Consider the following 20,946-nt stretch of genomic DNA (forward strand, 5'->3'; position numbering starts at 1 on the left):
TACTATTACTATTATTATTATTATTACTGGTTAATCTTTAGTGAGATTCACAGCCTGTGAGGCTGGTTAATAGCTCAGCAGCTCAAATCCTAACCAAGGACCTAGGAACTGTTAAGGTATCGTCGGAGGATGTCAGCTGTTCCGAGTAAGGTGGTTTTTTGTAGAGTCAAAATGTTCAAGTCCGGCAAATTTAGAATTTCTAAATAGCGGGGTAGCCCTTTGGGTATTGCTCCGAGGGCTCCAATTACAATCGGGACAACACACGATTTCTTTTTCCACAGTCTCTCAACTTCAATTTGCAAGTCCCGGTACTTTGTGATTTTTTCTTGCTGCTTATCTTCCATCCGTGCATCACCAGGTATTGCAATGTCAATGAACCATACTTTTTTCTTTTCAATTATTGTTATTGTTATGTCAGGTGTATTGTGGACCAAGTGCCTGTTGTTGTTGTTGTTGTTGTTGTTGTTGTTGTTGTTGTTGTTATTATTATTATTATTATTATTATTATTATTATTATTATTATTTGATTTATATGCCGCCCTTCTCTGGAGACTCAAGGCGGCTTACAATGCGCTAAGCAATAGCCTTCATACTTTTGTATATTTTATACAAAGTCAGCTTATTGCCCCCACAACTGGGTCCTCAATTGACCTACCTTAGAAAGGATGGAAGGCTGAGTCAACCTTGAGCCTTGGCGAGATTCGAACCTGCAGTAATTGCAGGCAGCTGGTCTTAATAACCAGCTTAATAACAGGGTGCCTTAGACCACTGTACTACCAAGGCTCTTGAGCTAATTTATTGCTTATGCCTATACAGTGACGGGCTGCTGATGGTTCGGACCGGTTTGGGTGAACCAGTAGTTCTGACAATCTGCTGGGCTCATGCGTGGAAGGTTTGTGCGCGAGCAAAGCACATGTGCAGAAGGTCGGGTGCATGCGCAGAAGGAAGGTGCATGCGCAACTGGACACACACACACGCACAAAGCGAGCATGTGCATCAGTGGTGGGTTGCCCCCGGTTCAGACCGGTTCGCAAGAACCAGTAGTAAAACTGGCGGGAGGCCCCGCCCACCATCCCGGATGTCATCATCGGCTTCGCTCACAGGTGCGCGCAATCCCGTTGCAAACTGGTAGTAAAGGTAAGTAGACCCCATTCCTGGTGTGCACACGCGGAGAACCGGTAATAACATGAAGTGAAACCAGTGGTGGGTTCCTCCCGGTTTGGTCCAGTTCGGCAGAGCCAGTAGCGGTGACGATATGACGTCACCGAATCGGTTCTCCCCCCCGCCCTCCCCCCCCACCCACATACGTCATTCTTACCTTTTATTTGGTCCCACCCCCAATCTATTGCTGCCTCCTGAGTCCCAGCTGATGACTAGAGGGAAAAAAAACTGTTTAAACTCTTGCCGCTGGGCTTCAAATGGCCGCCCTACAGCTGATCAGTGTTAAAAGCAAACAAATGAGTCGGGTCGTAAGTGCGAGGACTGGTCGTAAGTGCGAGGACCTTCCAGAAATGACTCTGACCAGCTAGCCACGCCCACACGCCCACCTAGTCACATGACCTCCAAGCCACACCCACAAAATAAGCCACACCCACAGAACTGGTAGTAAAAAATTTTTAGAACCCACCCCTGAGTGAAACCCACCCCTGGGCAGGACAAGAAGCAATGGGTGGCAAGTAATCAAGGAGAGAAGCAACTTAGAACTAAGGAGAAATTTCCTGACTGTGAGCACAATTAATCAGTGGAACGACTTGCTTTCCAAAAGTTGTGAATGCTCCAACACTTGAGGTTTTTAAGAAGAGATTGGATAACTGTCTGAAATGGTATAGGATTTCCTGCTTGAGCAGGGAATTGGACTGGAAGACTTCCAAGGTCCCTTCCAACTTGGTTAGGCTATATTCTGATGTTCCGAATCAGCACAAACCATAACCTATGCTACATGCATTGCATCAGCCAAATACTTGGGCTGCTTGGTATGCCAGAAATTGGACAGTTTGGAAGGTTATGCTTCATATAGATGGCACTTGGTATGCTCGAAAACAATCGCTGCATTCTATTCCGAGTGTGCTCACAAAGACTAGCGGCAATAGCATAAAGCAGCCTTCTCTGTTCATTCCCCACCCCTACCCCCTCCCGGTTTTAAATTGCAACCGACTGTATTCATTACGCCAGCTGCTTATTTGTAAACATCATTTTTGCTTGTTGTAAAGCAATAGTACTTATATACCGCTTTACAGTGCTTTTACAGCCCTCTCTAAGCGGTTTAGAGAGTCAGCCTCTCGCCCCCGACAATCTGGGTCCTCATTTTTACCGACCTCGGAAGGATGGAAGGCTGAGTCAACCTTGAGCCTGGTGAGATTTGAGGGCGGTTCTAACCACCTCGCAAGTCAGATCTGGCCCACGGGCCTTGAATCGGACACCTCTGATCTAGGCTTTGCAAATTACTTTCATGGGAGGAGTTTTTAGGGAAAGTTTCAGTGGTGAAATGTAAAATTTGTTACTACCGGTTCTGTGGGCGTGGCTTGGTGGTAGTGGCGGTAATATGACTGAGTGGGCGTGGTCAACTTTTTTTTTTTTTTTACTTTTAAAACCATTTTTTCTACAACCTCTTCGGCCGAAGGGATTGTAGAAAATAATGCTTTTAAAAGCCTCTGACGATCCCAGCTGAGTTGTCTGATCGGCAGAGCCTTTTTTTCTTTTAAAAACATTTTTTTTCTACCACATCTTCCTCCGTAAAAAAAATGCTTTTAAAAATTAAAAAAAAAAGCTTCTGATGATTGCGCGGCTCAGCTGGGCATGGGGGGCGGGCAGGGATTTTTGCTACCGGTTCTCCGAACCACCTGCTGCCATAGCAACCGGATCGGGCGATCTGGTCTGAACCGGGAGCATTTCTCCCCTGGAAAGTTTCCATATTTGGCCAATAGAGACAGCGGTACACAAGTAAGTGAGATACCATTTATCAGACTCACCAGCCTTCTCACAGAAGTCTGGATCGATATATGGGGTCAAAGACCCTTAGACAATTCAGACAGAAGGAAGTGAACAATAATGAGGGAAAAAAGGAAGGGGAGTGGGTTAGCCCTTGGCCTGAAAAAATACACATTCCATCAAGTACAGGAAGAAGTTCCACCCATTATAAGAAGAACTTGAAACTCAGAGATTTTGCAAAAGGTTTAAAATTAATTTGGGAATCAGATTTAGGAGAAATAAATGATAATGATTGGAAAAAATATTCGGAATAGAAGAGTATATAAGAATATGTCAGTTAGAGTTAAGGAAAATGGATATCCAGGGGAAGGTTACTGCAAAATTCCCATTTCCTCCCAATCAGCTTGGACTCAGGAAGCAGAAAATAGATGGGGGCGGGGCCAGTCAGAATTTGTACTACCGGTTCTCCAAACTACTCAAAATTTCCTCTATCGGTTCTCCAGATCCTGTCAGAACCTGCTGGATTTCACCCCTGACATGGTGTTTAGAGAAATTGGAGCACTTTTGAATGTAAATTTAGATATGTCACCGAGGATTGCATTACTGTTGCTGGTGGAAAAATGGGATATAAATGAAACAAAAAAGGAATTGATTGTAAATTTGATAATGGCAGCTCGATTAGTGATGGCAAATATTGCGGACGAAATCGGGATATTCAAAGAAATGAGTGGTATAATGAAATTTGGAGTATGGCAACAAATGACAAATTAACAACAGAAATTAAATTTGAAAAAGGGATGATTAAAGCAAACAATTATAATGAAATATGGGAGGGATTTTATAAAAACAGTGTTGGTGGAAGACAAAGGGAATAAACCTACTCAAGAATATATAAGAATATGACAATCTGGCTCCTCGTTTTTACCAACCTCGGAAGGATGGAAGGCTGAGTCAACCCTGAGATGTTGAGAATCGAACTGCTGGAAGTTGGCAGAATTAGCCTGCAGTACTGCATTCTAACCACTGCATCATTGCAGCTCTTAAGAGCTTGTGAATCAGACTAGAGTGTATGCAACACTGTCTAGTTCTACTTGTTGTTTCCCAAACCTTCCCTTTCAATTGAATGAAAATGAGGCAGAGATAAGACCAGCAGATAAGATAATAGTCCAAACCATTAATTTTGTTGTTGTTGTTAATCATGAAGTCGTGTCCAACCCATTTCAACATCATGGACAATGTTTCTCCAGGCCTTCCTGTCCTTTACCATCCCCCAGAGACCATTTAAGCTCACACCAACTGCTTCATTGACTCCGTCTAGCCACCTCATTCTCTGTTGTCCCATTCTTCTTTTGACCTCAATCGTTCCCAGCATTAGGCTCTTCTCCAGTGAGTCCTTCCTTCTCATTAGGTGGCCAAAGGATTTGAGTTTCATCTTCAGGATCTGGCCTTCTAAAGAGCAGTCAGGGTTGACTACCTCTAGGACTGGCCGGTTGGATCGCCTTGCAGTCCAAGGGACTCGCAGGAATCTTCTCCAGCATCATAGTTCAAAGGCCTCAATTCTTTGGTGTTCAAAGAAGATTTTTGGTACAAGATAGTAAATAGGAAGAGAGAACACTCAGTCTTCCATCCTTCTGAGGTTGGTAAAATGAGGACCCAGATTGTTGGGGGCAATAGGCTGTGTCAGGGTTCCAAGTAACACCCCCAACCAAAGAAAACTACGAGGCTTGAGTTTCCTCAAAGTTCCATTTTATTAGAGATGTCCTATTGGCACATCTGGGAAAACCCGAATCTGAAAGCTTCCAGGTTTTCCCCACCCAAAGGAATGTTCAGGTCCCTGCCCAAAACCCACATGTCCATCACATGGTCCAATCCAAGCACTGTCCCAACTGGAGATGCCTCTCAGTTCCAGCCATCCAGGTGCAGGGCAAGATGTCCTTGACTTTCTGAGAAAGGAATGTTATTATGACTACATAGTACCCTGGCTCAATACAATCCCTCCTCCCAGTTTCCCACAGTAGTAAATGTGGCAGATCCAATGAAAAAGATGGCTTCCAGGCCCCTGGCAGGCTGACTCTGTAAAACCACTTAGACAGTGCTGTAAAGCACTGTGAAGCGTTATATAAGTCTACCGTAAGTGCTATTCCTATTATGTATGCTGCCTTCAGTTGTAAAGAAATAAAGGTGGGATAAAACTCAATAAATAGACCAATGAACAAAGCTGTAAATAAACCGTAAAGCAGTGTGTATCTTTCACCAAGCAATCATCTCTTTAATGGTTTGTAGCTTCCTAACTTCACACATTTGAACTAAATGCCCAAAGAATCCCGGGGGGGCGTGGGGGGGACTCATCCCTTAGGACAGTGATGGCTAATCTTTTTGCCATCACATGCCAAAAGCAGGGGGAGTGTGTGGGGGGGTTCATGTGCACGCGTGCCCACACCCATAATTCATGCGCCCCACCCCGCGTGCTCCCCCTGCTTTTGGCATGCGATGGCACCGTGGGCCCAATAGGCCTGTTTTTTTTGCCCTCCCCAGGCTCCAGAAGCTTTCTTGAGCTTGAGGAGGGCAAAAATGGCCTTACCCCAGCCGCCCCAGAGGCCCTCCAGAGACTGGAAATGGCCTGTTTCCTAACTTCCGGTGGGCCTGGAAGGCCAGAAAATTAGCTGGCCGGCACGTACATGTGCGCTGGAGCTGAGCTAGGGCAATAGGTGTGCCATAGGTTCGCCATCACGGCCTTAGGATTTTAGAAGATCAGAAAATTGGGAGAGTCAAGAACAGAGATGAGATGTCAGATGATGCCAGTTCCGACCAGAGGCTGGGCCCACCCGCCCGCCTGCCCACCTGCCCTGGTGCTATCCTGTCCTATATAATTGCCATGCGTTTGAAATCACACCAGTGGTGGGTTCCTCCCGGTTCGGTCCGGTTCAGCCGAGCCGGTAGCGGTGACGATATGACGTCACCGAACAGGTTCTTCCTACCCGCCCTCCCACCCACCTACCCACCCACCCACATTATTATTACCTTTTATTTGGTCCCACCCCCAATCTATTGCTGCCTCCTGAGTCCCAGCTGATGACTAGAGGGAAAAAAACTGTTTACACTCTTGCCGCGGGGCTTCAAAGGGCCGCCCTACAGCTGATCAGTGTTAAAAGCAAACAAATGAGTCGGGTCGTAAGTGCGAGGACTGGTCGTAAGTGCGAGGACCTTCCAGAAATGACTCTGACCAGCTAGCCATGCCCACCTAGTCACATGACCTCCAAGCCACACCCACAAAATAAGCCACGCCCACAGAACCGGTAGTAAAAAAATTTAGAACCCATCCGAGTCACACGCATGCGCGGAAGGGGCACACACTTGCATTTTTGGGTTCTCGGCGAACCGGTTGTTACATTATGTAATGCCCACTTCTGGTCAAGAATGCTAGTAGACAGAAAGAGAATGGACTGCAGGGCCTTTCATCTGAAAAACAAATTCAATTTAAAAAAAAATAAGTCTAAAGAAATCCAGTATGGTGAGAATTTGACAGAAACAAGGGAATCTTCTTCGAAGAGGGAGAAAAGTTTTGTAGAACTTGGAAGACGGGTTTTGGCACAGTATTTTCAGAAGCAGTTTCAAAGCCTATAGAATTACAGAGAGTGGTATTTTCTTCTATGAGGGCCTGGTAGTTCCCCATAGTATAGAAACATTAGAGCACATTCTGGTTATCTGAGCCTTTGTTACCCACCGTTCTCATTTATCATTTCACATTAATCTTGTCACATCAACGGAACTCTAGGTAAATAGCCTTCCCTTTCCGTCCAAACGTATACCTTGATACACCCTAGGCAACGCGGCGAAGTGAATTTGTGCTGCATTTGTGGATTTCATTTCTCACGGCGGAGAAAACCTGAGCTGCCGTTGAGGGATCTGAAATGGTAAATTGAATCACTCTCTTGGTTCACCGCGATTTGATATCGGTGGAAGCTCTGCTCAAACCTGGTAACTTTTATTAGAACCAGATGAAAGGTTTTGTTCTTTGTTTATTAGATAACCCGTGCCCTGTTGGGCCATTGTTTCAGAGATAGTTTCTTACCTAAACACAGAATGACCAAGAGAGGCCTAAAAGGCAGTGGGAGAAGGACCGACTTCCTGCTGGCTTCCCCACTGAATTTCCTTCTGGGAATCTGGCAGGGAGCATCAGAAATCTTCCTTCCTTCCTTCCTTCCTTCCTTCCTTCCTTCCTTCCTTCCTTCCTTCCTTCCTTCCTTCCTTCCTTCCTTCCTTCCCTCCCTCCCTCCCTCCCTCCCTCCCTCCTTCCCTCCCTTTGCAGCAGGCAGGTAAATACCGTAGCTATTCCTGGATGGAGCAGGGAGCAAGGGATTGCGAGACTGGCTGGGAAACTGTCATGGAATATTGAAAATGAAGATCACATGACCACATCAGCAGCTTAGCAGTGTAGCAATACCCAATAGCACTGAAGCAGCTACATTTTACCTCAGTTTTATTCCCTGAGTTTTGAGGGAATTCATTTGAGAGTTTATTCCCAAATTTTGGACACACTGTATAAGTTAACACACCCCCAAGGTACCTTGGTTCAAAAAGTGTCATCTTATGATTCATTGTTTTATCCAGTTAAAGGTCATAACTATGAGAGTTTTACTAGTATATATATTTATTTAGCACCACTAAACTAAGAGAAATTCAGGAGATGACAGCTTCTGGCCAGCCCTGTCTTCACTCCAGAGGGTTGGTTTTGTTTTGTTTTGTTTTGTTTTGTTTTGTTTTGTTTTGTTTTGTTTTGTTTTGTTTTGTTTTGTTTTGTTTTGTTTTGTTTTGTTTTGTTTTGTTTTGTTTTGTTTTGAAGTTGGGTCTAATTAGTACTTGCATGAATGAGTAGCAAAGAATTTTGAAGTTGTAGAAAATTCTGGAAGAATATGGCATATGATTTCTGTCATGTCCCATCATATATCATTTGGACTATAAGATGCACTTCCCCCCTCCCCAAATATAGCCACTTTTGGCCTCCCGAAAGCCCCCCCCCTGCACATCCCATTTTCGCAAAAAAGAAAGTCTCATTTTTTGCAAAAGCGGGATGCCCAGCGTGCATGCACAGCCAACGAACCAATGGTTCAGATTTCACCACTGCTTCCATCCTTCCAAGGTCGGTAAAATGAGGACCCAGATTGTTGGGGGCAATATGCTGACTCTCTATGGAACAGTTTCTGAGCTCAGAGGAACACGTGTGAAAGCAGAAGAGTAGAAGGCCTCCAACTCTAACTATTTTATGTTCTATATTCTAAGAAGTGGAATGTTCACCAGCTTCTTCTTTTTTTCCATTGGAAGTGAAATTACAAAAGATGCTACAGTTTATAAAGACAATTTAAAAAAAAAAACCCTGCTTTCCTATTATTCCTTTCACTATCTTTTCTGTAGACGAAAGATACAATGTCCCAATTCAGAGTATGGGTTTCACATAATTTTACCACCAGTTCACCGCGCATCGAAAATGTGCACGTGCGCGGCTTAGAAAATGTGGCTAAATAGGATGGCATAGTCGCTGCTACGGGTTCGCTTGAACTGGTCCGAACCGGCTGAATGCCAACCATTTCATGGTTTACTGGATTTTATTTTTTATTTTTTTTAAAAAAAATGTGTTGTGGAAGGAAGGCATTTAAGAGAGCTTAGGAACTAATTGTCTGGTCAAAATAAGCTATACAGTATGTACCTTTATAATGAACACAAGAGACCATTGTTAACAACTTAGCATAAAGTTAGAAACAAGCATATATAGACTTAGCTTTAAATCTGTGTGGCGGCGCCCGCCCTCTGGAACAACCTCCCCCCAGAGATACGTACAATACCAGACCTCCGGACTTTTCGTCGGGCCCTGAAAACTTATTTATTTCACCTAGCCGGGCTGGCTTGATCCCCCAGTTTTGGTTAAATTTAATTGATTTTAATTGGGTTGCTTTAAATTGCGGCCAAAAATATTTAATTATTTTTAAACCGTTTTTAAATTTTGTTATGTTCTGTTTTATTCTGGCTGTTCACCGCCCTGAGTCCTGCTGGAGAAGGGCGGTATACAAATTAAAACAAATGAATGAATGAATGAATGAATGAATGAATGAATGAATGAATGAATGAATAAATAAATAAATAAATAAAGTACATCAAAGCAGCCTGTGAAGGAATGAAGGGCTGAGGTTGCACTCTGCATTTGGGGAAAACAGCTGCAGCCAGGCTGACAAGCTTCACCAAGGCTCAGCTCAGCTCAGCTCATGCTTTCTCTCAAAGGGACATCAAAGTTACAGGCCCTGAAACTTGAGTAGATCTAGGCTTACTCATTCATTTATTCTTCTGCTCATACAGTTTATTTGCAAGCCCCTCCCTCCCACCCCCCCACCGGCCTGGCAGCTGTCTGGCTAACTGACCACATCCTGGCATTTTGAGGAATGTCTCAATGTCTGTAGGCAGCTTCATCCCACTCAGGCCCTTAGGCTACAGCATTGTGGGTGTGAGAGGAGAAAAAGTTTGAGGATCTGAAGACAGCAAAAGGCCGAGTAAGCAGAAAACAACATCTGGGAATAGAATGGAGATTAGAGAGAAGAGAAGAGAAGAGAAGAGAAGAGAAGAGAAGAGAAGAGAAGAGAAGAGAAGAGAAGAGAAGAGAATTCTTTATTGGCCAAGTGTGACTGGACACACAAAGAATTTGTCTCCGGTGCAGAAGCTCTCAGTGTACAAACAAGCAAGCAACAAGTGATAACAACTGCTCAAGGAACTGAAGCATCTCATGAGAATTTTTACATTTACATTTACATTTTATTAAATTTGTATATCGCCCTACTCCCGAAGGACTCAGGGCGGTGAACAGCCATAAAATAAAACATATAAATACAAAATTTAAAATAGAGATAAAACAAATTAAATAAATTTGGCTGAACCATAATTAAAACCCCAATAATTTAAAACGAAATTTAAAATTCCCATTTAAAAGAGGAAAAGTTTAGGTCAGGCCGGCTTGCTGGAATAGGAACGTCTTAAGCGTGCGACGGAAGGTACGCAGATCCGGAATTTGTCTGAACATAGAACATAGCAGTGGTGGGATTCAGCCGGTTCTCTCCAGATCGTGCGAACCGGTAACGGCGACTGTGGGAGGCTCCGCTTGCCTACCCGGACATAATGCGCCACTACTGCGCATGTGCAGAAGGCCATGCGAATGCGCAGAGGTGGCACGTGCTCATTTTTGCGAACCGGTAGGAAAGGTAAGTGAATCCCCTGTTATTAGACCAGCTGTCTGCAATTACTGCAGGTTCGAATCTCGCCAGGCTCAAGGTTGACTCAGCCTTCCATCCTTTCTAAGGTAGGTAAATTGAGGACCCAGTTTGTGGGGGCAATAAACTGACTTTGTATAAATATACAAAAGGATGAAGGCTATTGCTTAGCACATTGTAAGCCGCCCTGAGTCTCCGGAGAAGGGCGGCATATAAATCAAATTTAAAAAAAAAAATTCCACTGCTGGGACATAGAATAATAGAGTTGAAAGACCTTCTAACCCAAGCCCCTGCTCAAACAGGAGACCTATACCATTTCAGATAAACGGTTGTGTCAAGGTTCCAACTAATACATCCGCAACAAAGAAAACTCCGAGTCAGGCATATCCGTCAAAGAACATTTTATTGGGACGTATCATATTGGCACAGTCTTGGTGAAAAACCGGCTCTACTTTCCCACCGGTTTTACACCCAATTAAAAGTATGTAACTTCCCCACCAGAGTCATCAGTCACATGATCTAATCAGCACACAGTCTAACTGTTGGTTGTCTTCAGTCTCCACCTTCCAATCATCCGTGGCAATGTCCTTGGTCCCCAGGGGAAAGAATTTTATTTTGGCTACAACACCCCAGCTATCTCCACACACACATGCCCTCCCTGCCCCTAAACCACAGGTGAAATGATCCCAGATCGAACCGGATCGCCCGATCCGGTAGCGATTTTTTTTCCTGTGGTTTGGCGATCCGGTAGCGATCACCGCCCAGGTGTCACTTAGCAACGGAAATTTTGGGCCCCATTTATGGTTGTAGGTCAAGGACTTCCCTGTACTTTAAACCATGAAAGGGGAATATGTTGGTGCCAGATTAATAAGGGGGAGATTTTATTCAGCTTCATTTCATATACTGCAAGAGAAACACTTTTTTAAAGCACAATGCAATGTTTTGTTTGTATTTGTCGGAAAGATTCATTTCTAAATGGCGTTTAATCCTATTAGAAGCCACCCTCTGTTCTTTCAACATAGGAATACGATAGGAAGTAGGGCAGTGGTGAAATCCTACTGGTTCGCACCGGTTCGGGCAAACCGGTAGTGATAAAAACTACCGGTTCGCGCAAACAGGAAGTGATAAAAACTATCGGTTCGGGCAAACAGGAAGTGATAAAAACTACTGGTTCGGGCAAACCGGTAGTGATAAAAACTACTGGTTCGGGCAAACAGGAAGTGATAAAAACTATCGGTTCAGGCAAACAGGAAGTGATAAAAACTACCGGTTCAAGCAAACCGGTAGTGATAAAAACTACTGGTTCAGGCAAACAGGAAGTGATAAAAACTACCGGTTCGGGCAAACTGGAAGTGATAAAAACTACTGGTTCAGGCAAACCGGTAGTGATAAAAACTACCGGTTCGGGCAAACCGGTAGTGATAAAAACTACCGGTTTGGGTGAACTGGTAGAAAAAAAAAGCTACTGGTTCCTTCGAACCGGTATTTCCGACAATCAGCTGTGCCGCGCTTTCTGCTTTCTAGTGAATCTAAATCACGCAGCACAGCTGTTCTCCCCCCCTTCGCTGTGCTACTTACCTTCCCAAGCCTCCTTTTTCTGCATGAAGTGCGCATTTGGCATGTACTGTGCATGCGTGCATGCAGCGTGTTTTGTGCGCAATCACATGTGTACGTGTTTTGTGCACAATGCACACACATGCGCAATATGCACTGTGCATGCGCGGCCAGCAAACCAGTGGTGAAATGTAAAATTTGTTACTACCGGTTCTGTGGGCGTGGCTTGGTGGTGGGGGTAATGTGACTGAGTGGGCGTGGCCAACTTTTTTTTTTTTTTTACTTTTAAAAGCATTTTTTCTACCACCTTAAGAGGTTGCAGGAAAAAAATGCTTTCAAAAGCGTCTGACAATCAAGCAACTCATCTGGGATCGTCAGAGGCTTTTTAAGCCATCTTTTTTTCGTACAACCTCTTTGGCCAAAGAGGTTGTAGAAAAAAAATGCTTTTAAAAGCCTCTGACGATGCCAGCTGAGCCGCGTGATCATCAGTATTTTTATTTATTTATTTATTTATTTATTTATTTATTTATTTATTTATTTATTTAATCTCGAATTTATATACCGCACCTTCTCCCGAGGGACTCAGGGCGGTGTACAGCCAGATAAAAACATACAATACAAACATTAAAAACAATTAAAAGGATATATATTAATTTGGCCCCAATTTAAGATAACAAAAGCCTCTGACGATCCCAGCTGAACGGCGTGATCATCAGAGGCTTTTTTTTTTTTTCACTTTTAAAAGCATTTCTTTTGGTCGAAGAGGTTGTAGAAAAAATGCTTTTAAAAGTAAAAAAAAAAAAGCCTCTGATGATCGCGCAGCTCAGCTGGGCATGGGAGGGAGCAGGGATTTTTGCTACCAGTTCTCTGAACCACCCGCCTCCATCGCTACCGGATCAAGTGATCCGGTCTGAACCGGGAGCATTTTACCCCTGCAGCAAACCCGTAGCAAACTGGTTCAGATTTCACCACCGAATTAGGGGTAATCTCTGCATCTCTCTCTCTCTCACACACACACAGAAAACACGCAGTCTTCAGTTAGAAGCAATTACAGAGGGACATATAGGCAATGCAGGTCTCTCAGCAACAATACGCAACAGGGATTCACGGTGGAGGTCCCTTCCCAAATTCAGAAGGAAGAAGTATGATTTTTGCATGTTTTTAGGCAGCCTTCCCTTTCTCCTTTGCCGTTGGGAGAGAGAAAATCCACGCTTTCAGTTACTGATTTTCTTTTTTGCTTTCCTTTCTTCGCGGAGTCCATCAAACATCTCCCTCCCCCAAAAATAAATAAATAAATTGTAGGAGTGGGAAGAGAACTTCAATAAACGGTTGCTGTTGACTACCTCCTTCTGAAGTGGCCAATCCAATTTCTTTCTTTTTTTTCTCCTAAGGATTGTTAAACTCTGGGGCTGGTAGAAGGATCAAAAAACCCTTTTTCGATGGGAAAGCAAGCCAGGGAAGATCAAACCACAAAAGAGAGCTAAACTCAGCCAGGATGTCCTTCTTCCTTGGATTTGAAGAAGGAAAAAGGTCATCAGATCTGGAGGTGTCATTTCTTCTGTTTGTCCCTTGGTGGAGTTGTCGAGTTAGGTTGTTTTTTTCCCTCTTCTTTCTCTCTCTCTTTCTCTCTCTCCCACATCCGCAATCATATCAGTCACTGTCTGTCTCTGTACTGGGCACCCTCCCCCCACCATACATGCCTCCAACCAACAATCTCATTTTTACTCTATTTAACCTTTTCCAGCTCACAGGCCACGTGGTGGCGGGGATGCCCCCCCCCACCCCGTTCCTGGAAGATTCTTCCTGGAAATCCTGCCCAGAGGATTGTCCAAGCTTAACCTCCTTTCCCTCCCCATCCCCCACCTCCCAGATCTGGTTGAGATCCAAAATCCACCACCACCACCGGTTCAGACATGGGAGTGAGCGAGCGGGCGGGCAGGTTCTCAAAGGAGCTCAGTTGGAACTGTTGGAGATCTTTTGCAAGACCACGGGTGGGGGAGGGGAGGGCAGACAGGGCAGGGCATTCAACCGGTGCAGAGGTGGCTCAATGCCACCATCCAAAGGACTTTCATCCTTCATCCTCTCTCCCCCATCCCCAAATTGGAATTAATCCAATTGCAGAGAAGAAGGAAGGGAACAGCTCCCAGCCCATTCACCTTCCAAAATCCCCCCCACACTTCCATTCTCTCATCCTTTACAGCACTGCCCTCACCCCCCCAATATTTGGGGGGGGGGCACAGGTTCCCTGGAGAAAGGTTTCCCCCACGTACACACACCCAGGGGAGGAGGACGGGGTTTTTTTGCATGGCTGCCTGTATCCCAAGGATGGGGTTTTGCTTGTTTGCGCGGCCCGCCCGGTTCTGGACTGGGGGGTGGGGATCCCCCCCTCCCCAGCTTTCCCTGAAGAGCAGCAGTGGCGGTACCCGAGGCCCTTCCCCCCCTCTCGTCTCCCCCCCTCCATCCAGAGGAGAATCTCCACTTGCTGCCGATTGACAGGAGCTCTGGTGGCTCAGCAGACTAATTAACATCCACTTACATCTGCTGCCTGCAATTACTGCAAGTTCAAATCTCACCAGGCTCAAGGTTGACTCAGCCTTCCATCCTTTCTAAGGTAGGTAAATTGAGGACCCAGTTTGTGGGGGCAATAAGCTGACTTTGTATAAATATACAAAAGGATGAAGGCTATTGCTTAGCACATTGTAAGCCGCCCTGAGTCTCCGGAGAAGGGCGGCATATAAATCACAATAAAAGAAATAAAAATAAAAGAAATCGTGCCATCAGCACAATTCTAACGCTCGCAGGACCCTAATCAGCCAGTTCGGGAGACGGGGAAAAGGGGGAGAAAAGGAGGCGCGCGCGGCGCAAGGCGGATCGCTTTTCTAGAATTGGGGGGGGGAAGGGGGGTCGCGTGGAAGGAGGGGAAAGAGGGGTCGAGGACGGGGAAGGGGGGCTGCTCTCCTAACCACTCACCCCTGCCCTACTCAGCACGTGCCAACCGGGGCAAGTAAGACTACTTACTTGCACAGGTTGGTGCTCTACTGATTTCCCTGCCGGGGTGAAGTGATGGTGGTGGTGGGAGTGGGTGAGCATAGAGGAAGAAGAGGAGGAGGAGGCGGAGGAGGAGGAGGGTGGGTGGGTGAACGGCGTTACCTCTGCTTGCAAAGAGGGGGAACCCATCCAGCGTGAAGGTCACCGCCGCATTCCGGAACAGGGAAGGCAGCCGGCGAGCGAATGCAGGGGAGGCGCTGCCGAAGAACGAGGGCGGAGGGGAGGATGGAGAAGGGGCGTTTATTAATTGGGGGGTTTGGGGGAAAAGCAGCATCCTCGGGATTTGCGCTGCGAGGTTCCCCCCGCCGGGAAAAGACGCAAAGGGAAGCAAGTAGAGCAGGGGGGGGTGGAGGAGCAAACCCGCATGCTGGCAAGAGCATTCCGACGAGTAAAACCGCGCAGCAGAAGAGCAGTGTCTCTCTCTCTCTCTCTCTCACTCTCTCCCCCCCCCCCATGCGCATCCACACAGCCCCTACACACCGACGACACACTGCGGAAAAAGGCTTTGCAATTCCCGCAAATTTAAATCGGAGGGTTTACAGGTGGGGAGGGGGACGGACGACAACGGGGGGGGGAGGGGGGCGTCCCGGGCTACGTCTTTCCCCCACTGCAGCTCCGCGACCCCCTCCCCCTCCTTTTTTGAGAGGGGGGGGGTTTCAGACAGCTCAGAAAGCTGCCAGCCAACCAACCGCCGCCGAAAATAAAAAAAGAACCGAGACTTAATCCAAACCGGTTGGTCCATCGTTCCTGTCGGGGTGGGAGAGTGGGGGAGATGGGGGAGAGAGAGAGAGAGAAACGGGGTTCAGCTTCCAAGTCGTCTCCCCGAAAAAGGCAACCGGGGTGGGGGTTGAGTGAGCGATGGACAGCAGCAGCTCCTCCGCGGTTGCAAAGGAAAAAAAGAAAAAAAACCCGGAATGCAGAAGCGCTCTTCTCTTCCACAACGGGGGCCGCCTGGCGGAGACGGTCTGCCTCCCGGGGGGGGGGGGGCTTTGGAAAGAGTGGAGGGAGGAGATGAGATTCGGAGAGGGATGGAGAGACTGCGGAGGGGGGGCAGAAGAGAGAGAGAGAGAGGGAGGGAAGGAGAAAGAAAGAAAGAAAGGGAGAGAGAGGGAGAGAGAGAGAGAGAGGGAGGGAGGGAGAAAGAAAGAAAGAAAGAGAGGGAGGGAGAGAGAGGGAGGAAGGGAGAAAGAAAAAGAGAGAGGGAGGGAGGGAGAAAGAGAGAGAGAGGGAGGGAAGGAGAAAGAAAGAAAGAAAGGGAGAGAGAGGGAGGGAGAGAGAGAGAGAGGGAGGGAGAAAGAAAGAAAGAAAGAGAGGGAGGGAGAGAGAGGGAGGGAGGGAGAAAGAAAAAGAGAGAGGGAGGGAGGGAGGGAGAAAGAGAGAGAGAGGGAGGGAGGGAAGAAGGGAGGGAGAGAGAGAGAGTGAGTGTCAAGCCGCTTGACAAACAATGCGGAGATTTGGGATTAATCTCGTTTAACCCGCCGAGAAACTGCCGGCGGTGCCAACCCCCCACCCCACACACACCCGCCTCCTCTCTCTCTCTCCCCCCCCCCAAACATCCCCTCCGCCGCCCCACACGGGGACTGCGGCGAGGCGCATTGAGCCTGCGCCAAGGTGGCGTTTTCTCGCTGATGCTGCAGATCTTGGAAAGAAAAAAAAAGCAAGCGCGCGCGAGCGAGCTTCAACACATACACCATACACACAATCACACACACACACAGAGAGAGACCTGAGGAGGGAGGCTGAAGAGGCGGGCCCGTTGAGCTCTGCCAGCCTGGAAGAGATCCGGCGAACTGAAGCGCCTGCAGCTGTCTCGGAGAAGGAAGGAGGCGCCCAGCCGGTTCGGCTGCGGGTGGGGAAGAGACAGTCTCCCACCCCCCAAAACACACACCGGCTCTCCGGGAAGGGAATTAAGCCTCTTTTTCGCCCCCCTCGAGCTGCGGCCAGGGGTCCCCCGTCTCCTCTCCCCCCCCCTTTCTTAAATGAGAGAAAGATGAACCGGCCGCCCCTCCTCTGCCCGGCAGAGGGGCTGGCTGGGTGGGAGAGGAGAGGAGAGGAAAGGGGGGTCTGGAGATGCTCCCCAAAAGCGGCGCTGCAAAGTAGCCGGCTCCAAAGTGTTGTGCCGGCTGCGGAGATGCCTGGAGCCCTCGGAGTAGAAGCGCTGGGGGGCTTCGCCCTAATAGTCGCCCCGGAGAGGGCAGCAGGGGTCCCCTTTCCAGGTTCCCGTTTCCAGACGCGCAAGGCTCTTCGGTCCCCTCTTGGCCCCGGATACTCCCGAGTTCGGCTCTTGGCCCTGCAACCCAACCGGCGCCCTCTTGGGCCACCCCTTCTCCCCCTCCCCAAACCGCCCTGTGAAAAGTGAAAGCAAGCGAGGGAAGCCAACGTTGCGAGCGAGCGTACGCCAAGCACCGGCACACGTAATTCCACCTCTCTCTCTCTCTCTCTCCGGAAAGAAGGGAGGGAGGGAGGGAGGAAGAAAGGAAAGCAAAAGAAAGAGAAAGAAAGAAAGAAAGAAAGAAAGAAAGAAAGAAAGAAAGAAAGAAAGAAAGAAAGAAAGAAACAAGGAAGGAAGGAAGGAAGGGAGGGAGGGAGGGAGGGAGGGAGGGAGGGAGGCAGGGAGGAGGTAAGGAAGGAAAGAAAGAAAGAAAAAGGGAGGGAGAAAAAAAGAAAGGGAGGCAGGGAGGAGGGGAGGAATGAAAGAAAGAAAGAAGGAAGGAAGGAAGGAAGGAAGGAAGGAAGGAAGGAAGGAAGGAAGGAAGGAAGGAAGGGAGGGAGGGAGGCAGGGAGGAGGTAAGGAAGGAAAGAAAGAAAGAAAAAGGGAGGGAGAAAAAAAGAAAGGGAGGCAGGGAGGAGGGAAGGAAGGAAAGAAAGAAAGAGGGAGGGAGGGAGGGAGGAAGGAAAGAGAAAGAAAGAAAGAAGGAAGAAAAGAAAGAAAGAAAAAGAAAAAGAAAGAAAGAGGAAGGAAGGAAAGAAAGAAAGAAAGGAAGAAGGAAGGAAGGAAGGAAGGAAGGAAGGAAGGAAGGAGGGAGGGGGGAAAGAAGGAAGGAAAGAAAGAAGGAAAGAAGGAGGAGGCAGTGAGGAGGGAAGGAAGGAAGGAAGGAAGGAAGGAAGGAAGGAAGAAAGGAAAAAGAGAAAGAAAGAAAGGAAGGAAGGAAAGAAAGAAAGAAAGAAAGAAGGAAGGAAGGAAGGAAGGAAGGAAGGAAGGAAGGAAGGAAGGAAGACCACCCTCTCTTTCCTGCGGCTCCCCGCGTTGGCCCCCTTTCCAGGAGAAGAGACCCCGATATCTCGCGGAGGAATTTTTTGGAGGGGGGGGGTCCGGCCATTTCCCTCCCGGCCACTGCGAGGAGCGAGAGAGACCCCTCCAGTCCGCCTCCGGAGCTGGAATGAAAACCTGGGCTGGGGGGCCGCTCTCCCCTTGACTCCCGCCCCGCCCCCAGCCGCAACCTGTCGCCGGAGGGTAAACGGGAAGCTTGTGCAGAGCTCAAAGCTCCGCGCCTCCTTTTCTGCTGCCTCGCCTGCTGAGCTGCGCGGAGTTTGTTTGGGCTCTTTAATTTTATTTTTCTCGGCCATTTCTCCACCACTCGGGGCAAAACTTCAGACTCGGCCGCTTCCTTCCTTCCTTCCTCCCTCCCGCCCTCCTTTCCTTCCTTCCTTCCTCCCTCCCTCCTTTCCTTCTTTCCTTCCTCCCTCCCTCCCTTCCTTCCTTCCCCCTTTCCTCCTCCCTCCCTCCCTCTCTCCCTTCCTCCCTCCCTCCCTCCCTTCCATTCTTCCATCTCTCTTTCCTTCCTTCCCCTTCCTTCCTCCCTCCCTCCCTCCCTCCTTCCCTTCCTCCCTCCCCCCCTCCCTTCCATTCTTCCATCTCTCTTTCCTTCCTTCCTTCTCCTTCCTTCCTCCCTCCCTCCTTTCCTTCCTTCCTCCCTCCCTCCTTTCCTCCCTTCCTCCTTCCCTCTTCCCTCCCTTTCTCTCTCCATTCCTTCCTTCCTCCCTTCCTCCCTCCCTTCCATTCTTCCATCTCTTTTTCCTTCCTTCCCCTTCCTTCCTTCTCCTTCCTCCCTCCTTTCCTCCTCCCTCCCTCCTTTCCTTCCTTCCTTCCTTCCCCCTTTCCTCCTCCCTCCCTTCCTCTCTCCATTCCTTCCTTCTTCCCTCCCTCCCTCCTTTCCTCCCTTCCCCCTTTCCTCTTCCCTCCCTTTCTCTCTCCATTCCTCCCTCCCTCCCTTCCATTCTTCCATCTCTCTTTCCTTCCTTCCCCTTCCTTCCTTCCTTCTCCTTCCTCCCTCCCTCCTTTCCTTCCTCCCTCCCTCCTTTCCTTCCTTCCTTCCTTACTTCCCCCTTTCCTCCTCCCTCCCTTCCTCTCTCCATTCCTTCCTCCCTCCCTTCCATTCTTCCATCTCTCTTTCCTTCCTTCCCCTTCCTTCCTTCTTTCTCCTTCCTTCCTTCCTCCCTCCCTCCTTTCCTTCCTCCCTCCTTCCCTCCTTCCTTCCGCCTTCCATCCGCGGCCCTTGGCCAAGCGTCAACCGCTCTCTCTCTCTCTTTCTCTTTCTCTCTCTCCATGCGTTAGTGTGTGAGTGTTTTTTGGAAGAGCGGGGAGGGAGGGAGGGAGGGGCGGTCCTGAGCTCCCCTGCACCAACCAGCCGCACTTGAGCGAGACGAGCCGGTTGGGGGAACGAGGGGGCTCGCTCCACAAAACCCAACACAATTGCGGAGAAGGGAAACTGTGGTACACGGCTCGTTTTTGCATTCACAACTAGGACTCTGGCCGGATTAACCCCCTTCCCCCCCCCTCCCACAACGCCGATCCGTCGCAACCTTTCGGACCTCAGTGATTTGGGGGTTCATGCCCCCCCTTTTTTTTCTCTCTCCACTCTCTCTCTCTCTCTCTCACACACACACACCCCAGTTTCTTAATTACGGATGCAATTAAACACCAGCGGCGGCCGTTCACGTGGGAAGCAGCTACGGTTACATCCTCCGTTTCCCCCAGTTCGATTCCCTTCTCAACCTTCGCTATTATTCGCTAATATTAAAAAAGGGGGGAGGCGGGTTGCTCCCAGATGATCGCCTTTCTCGCACGCCACCCCACCGCCCTAACCTTTGAACGGGAGGAGTCGAGGGGGGGGTGGGGGTGGGAAGGTAAAAGGGAGGGCGAGAAGTGAACTTGAGTGCCGGTTTACCTGCATTGGGCCGGGAAGGCAGGAACGGCGAGCGGGGGAGTCTGCAGTCGCGTTTCTGAATCGCTCTCCCGGCGCTGCAGCCTCCGAGCCCTCCGACACAACCGCAGGTAAGAGCGGAAAACACACACACACACACACACACACACACACACACGCAAGCACACACACACACATACTAAGCTGCGGATGCAAGAGCAAAGTTGGAACGCTTGACCGAGCAAGACAGCGAGAAATCCACCTATTTATATATATATATAGATATATTTTTCCCATCTCCCTCCAGCTTCCATTTACGGTTCGGACGAATATCTTAATCCGAGCAGTTTTTGGGCAGCGTCTCGCTTTGTGACTAATGACCTTGCGCAGAGTTTGTGTGGGTTGGTCGTGGTTTTTCCCGCCTCCCCTTTTCTCTTTCTTCTCCCTCGCCTCTTAGAAGAAGAAGAAGAAGAAGAAAAAAAAAGGAGGAATATTTTCTCCGGAGCAGCATCGGAAACGCCCCCCCCCCACACACACACCCCGAATAGGGTTGGAGGCTAAGATCTTTTGGGGATCAAAACAGGACGGCTCCGGGAGCTGCTCCGTAAAGCAAGAACACTCTCCCCACCTCCCCACAATACATAAATAGCTTCAGCTGTCAGCTTCGGAGGCGGCGTATTTGCTTGGCTTCTCCGGAGGGCTTAAAAAAGAAAGAAAGAAAAAGGAAGGAAGGAAGGAAGGAAGGAAGGAAGGAAGGAAGGAAGGAAGGAAGGAAGGGAAAAAAAATCACCTACCCCTATCTAGCGCTGAGAGAGAGAGTGGGAGAGAGAGAGAAAGAGAAAGAGAGAGAGAGGGAGGGAGGGAGGGAGAGAGAGGAGGAATGAGAGAGAGAGAGAGAGAGAGATAGGGAGAGAGACTGGGGCTGGTGCGTCCTCCCGCCTCCCTTTTCCGCCGGACACCAGCGCTCTTTGAATGAAGCGATTGACGTCCCCCGCTCGCACCCTCCCTCCCTCCCCCCTCGT

At 48.4% G+C, this 20,946-nt stretch overlaps 1 long non-coding RNA gene across 1 annotated transcript in view; it reads right to left on the reverse strand.

Moving 5' to 3' along the window:
- The window catches only part of LOC148112717 (uncharacterized), a 42,005-nt gene extending 25,999 nt beyond the window's left edge, over positions 1-16,006 (reverse strand). The window contains exon 1 of the long non-coding RNA XR_015729182.1: positions 14,883-16,006. This is a non-coding gene — a long non-coding RNA (uncharacterized LOC148112717). The remainder of the gene's footprint in view (positions 1-14,882) is intronic.
- Between the last annotated feature and the right edge of the window lie 4,940 nt (positions 16,007-20,946).

This window comes from Pantherophis guttatus, chromosome 8 (assembly GCF_059756535.1).
Source record: "Pantherophis guttatus breed Tessera chromosome 8, ASM5975653v1, whole genome shotgun sequence".
NCBI classification, from domain to species: Eukaryota; Metazoa; Chordata; class Lepidosauria; order Squamata; family Colubridae; genus Pantherophis; species Pantherophis guttatus.